The sequence below is a fragment of the Alexandromys fortis genome, unplaced genomic scaffold (assembly GCF_014885135.2).
Source record: "Alexandromys fortis isolate MF-2015 unplaced genomic scaffold, M_Fortis_MF-2015_v1.1 scaffold_144, whole genome shotgun sequence".
Taxonomy (NCBI): Eukaryota; Metazoa; Chordata; class Mammalia; order Rodentia; family Cricetidae; genus Alexandromys; species Alexandromys fortis.
This window is the reverse complement of record NW_026068021.1, coordinates 4,466,996-4,471,155: the sequence shown is the minus strand read 5'-3', so window position 1 is coordinate 4,471,155 and position 4,160 is coordinate 4,466,996.

The following is a 4,160-nucleotide window of genomic DNA, read 5'->3' as shown; positions in this document are numbered from 1 at the left end:
CAAAAATGTCTTCTATTAGAGCACCATAAAACTGTTTTCTTCTACCTTCTCAGGACTTGGAGGTGAGGTAATTTGAATGTAATTGGCCCCCATGAGCTCATAGGGAGTGACATGGGGGTTCACTGAGGCACTCAAGAGTGAGGCTTTAAAGCAGTGTAGGGGGCACCATAGCTACATTGAGGTACACTTGTGGGGGACACCAACAAAGGTCAATACACCCATGAAACCTGAGAGGACAGTTAGGCAGTAGGGGGTTGGGTGAGGACACCCATGTAGCCTCTGGGAACTGATGCAGCTGGGGTGTGCTGAGGCAAGGGTGGGGGTGGGGAGTACTGAGGCAGCCAGGGGAAGGAAATTGAGACAGTCTGGATGACATTTACATGGCTGTGAGGCAGGGAGCATTGTAGGTTCGAGCAGAGTCACTTTATCAGGGTAAACAATAGAACAGAACAGTTGTTTTGTAAAAAAAACTGTAACCTCAAGGAAAATGTTGTTAAAAATCAGTGATTATTTTCTGTTGTTTACAGAGTTGTTTTTCTGAAGCATCTTTACAGTCTTTGCATGCCTGTGATCACAGATGCTTCTGATGTACCTGACGGTCTTGGATTATTGGGTACTGCCAATGGTACATAATAAGAACTAAAGTAGAAGGGGCGTGATGCTATAGAAAAGCACATAGATTAGATTAAGGGCTTTGGTATGACGAACTTGTTTGCCCAAAAAACAACTTTGTGTAACATTTGGTAAATATGCCTTTGTACTGCTGCTTGAGGTTCAGTCTATCAGAGGCTGAACACTTGCTGCTACCAAGGCTACAAGCTGAAAGATTTCATTTTGGAGTGACCTCTTTCTTCATTCAGTTCAGGCAACACAGAACACAATGGAACTCCAAGGCAGCTGGGGGGTGTTCTGTGGTAGCAGTAAAGGAAAGGAATACACACCAAGGCAACCAGGGACACACTGACGTAGTTATGGCCACACACTGACAGCTGTGTGGACACGAAAGAAGCATATGGTGACACTGAGACAGCTCGGGTGATATCCATGCAGTCACGGTTACACCAAGTCGGCCAGTGAGATACTGAGGCAGTCGGGGTGGGGGGCACGGAGGCAGCCTGAGGGCCCCAAACAGTCCAAGAGGGGGGAGACAATGAGGCAACATGGGAGCACACAGCAAAGCAGCATGGGGCCCCTGACACAGCTGAATGACGCCCAAATATGCCTTGGGACTATGAGGTAAAGGCTGTGGGTATTATTCTTTTAAAGCGGGTGTGTGTGTGTAGACAAACACAGGACAGACAAGACACATGTGAAAGGAGGAGACACAGACACGCGGCTCCCACGTGGGTGCACTTTAATGGGGGGGAGGGGGACACTATAAGGGACAGGTGTGCAAGACACACAAGGGTAAAGGGCAAGAAAGAGAGAGACCTCGTGGAAGCCCGCTTTTTAACGAGAAGCGCAAGGGTATCTGGGAGAAATGTCCTGCACCTGTGCGTGCCCGCACAGGTATCCGTAATCCAGGAGGAATCTGGGAGCTGTAGTTTCCAAAAGGAACAACAGTGGGGGTGAGGAGGACAGACACTGAGGATTCATGGGACACACAGGTTGTGATCTAGCTGCCCTCCTCCCCCTGAGCTATGGCTAAGCTTCCTTGAAATAAACAAGGATGTTTGTGTTCTTCTGGCCTTCTGCCCTGATCTTGACTTGTGGCTGCTCAGCATGTCTCTGGCCAGCCTAAAGGTATAAAAAGGCTCTAGCTTGGGGCAAAATAAAGGTTGTTCTTCCTTCAGCATTGCAGCCTCCCTCCATGTCTCAATCCCTGCAACCCCCGCCCCCACAGATGGTGTACCCAGACCCTTTATATTTTACAAATATAATTGTAAAAATATTTGCATCTTAATTATAAGCACATATATGTGTAATTAAATAAGCTCTTATATAGTTAAATTTAAGTCATATATGTGTATATGCACTTTAAATAGGAGTTGAACCACATATATATACCAATGATGTATGGAAATTTTAGTATAAGTCTTTATTCATTTGCTTCAAGCCAAATTTTGTTATAAATTATAGAGATTTTAACCCATATCTCATGAACAATCTATAAGTCCTGAGATGAGAATTTAAACTATTTTTAAAGATATTATCATTACTACATGAAACATTTTATAAGCACAAATGTCACACAGCTTCACAAATTTAAGTATTTTAAAACTATTCTTTAAAAAATCGAGTATGATTAAAAATCTGTAACAAAAGTTATCTTAAAACTGGTAAGTCCAGCAGGAAATTTTCTGCCCTCACTCACATTTCTGAAATGCAGAGTAGATCTACACTGGGTCACAGTAAAAGACAGAGTAGGAATCCTGGTCCCATTTTAGAGTCATTCCTTTAGACAATCTTTTAACATTACAGTAGAATGCTTTTAAAGGGAATGTCAAAGGCTGGAGAGAACACTTTGGAAGAACAGTCAGGGTGCTTAACGACATAGGACCCAGGTTCAATTTTCAGCAACTACACTTGGCTCACAACCATCTATTACTACAGTTCCAGAAGATTCAGTGCCATTTTTCTGGCTTGTATGGACAATAAGAAAAGATTGTGTACCCAGACACCCTGACAGACAAAACACCAATACACAGAAAATAGACGAATTCTTTTTAGGAAAGGCATAAAGGAGAACATCAGTGGTAGTCATTCTCTGCCCTTGCCTATCAGGATGGGTGTGTGGCCTCTGATGACTGAGAAGGAAATGCACATCCTCCTGAGCCTAACCCTCAGCCCCAGATCCAGGATATTATGAGCAAGAGCATGTGTTTTCATTAGCTGGCTCTTCAGCTGGTCTTGATCTTACTGACACCCATATGAAAAGTATAAAGACCGACAATGGAGAGTGGCTAACTGTGAGAGAATTTGAAATTAAAGGGGGATATGAAAAATCAGAGAAATAGAAAAGAAGTATTCATTGCAATAGATGCCGTCTTCAAGATCTGATAAAGGTATTCTGGTGGTAGATGGCTTCCATGTTTATTGGGTAAGATGGTGAATTAAAAGCTTCTATTTAGCCCAACTTCTCAGTGGAAATAGTGAAAGACAGAAAGTCATGGTCAGGTGTTATGCAGACACTAAGAGACCACAGATGCCAGCAAATACTAACATATCCAGCAAAGCTTTCAATCACCATAGACAGAGAAAACAAGATATTCCATGACTAAACCATATTTAAGCAATATCTATTCTCAAGCTCAGCCAAACAGAAAGTACTAGGAGAAAAACTCCAACCCAAGGAAGTTAGATATATCAACAAAAACATAGGCAATAGATATTGCCACACAAGCATATTCCTAAGAGAAACACACACACACACAAACACAATATCACCAACAACAACAAAAACAAAAATAACAGGAACTAGCAATCACAGGTCATTATCATCCCTTAATATCAATTGACTCAATTTGCTTACAGAAAGACACAGGCTAAAAGACTGGATACAAAAACAGAACCCATTCTTCTGCTGCATACAAGAAGCAAACCACAACTTCAAACACAGACATTACCTCAAAGTAACAAGTTGGGAAAAGACTTTCCAATCAAATGGTCTGGAGGGGAAAAGTTGGTGTAGTTATCCTAATATCAAAATAGACTTTAAACTAAAATTAATTAAGAGATGAAGAAGGTCACTTCATTTTCAAAGGAAAAATCCATCAGGATAAATTTTTCATTCTGAACATCTATGCCCTAAATACAAGGGTACACTCATTTGTAAAAAGAACCATTGCTAAAGGTTAAATCACACATCAAGCCCCCACACACAAATAGTGGGAGACTTCAGTATCCCCACTCTCACCACTGGACAGGTCTGCCAGACATAAAGTTAATAAAGAAATAAAAGAACTAACATGTTATGAATCAAATGGGCCTAACACACACCTCTAGAACATTCAACCCAAATACAAAAGCACATACCTTTTCAACACCCAATGGAACCTTCTGTTGAAAGTGATTTCTGTCCCACCTGGTCCCACAGCCATTCAGTCCTAAATAAACACACAGAAGTCTATACATTTGTTGACAGAGATTTCCATCCTGCCGATCTCACAGCCAATCAGCTCCCCTAAAACACAGAGGTCTACATTAATTATAAACTGGTT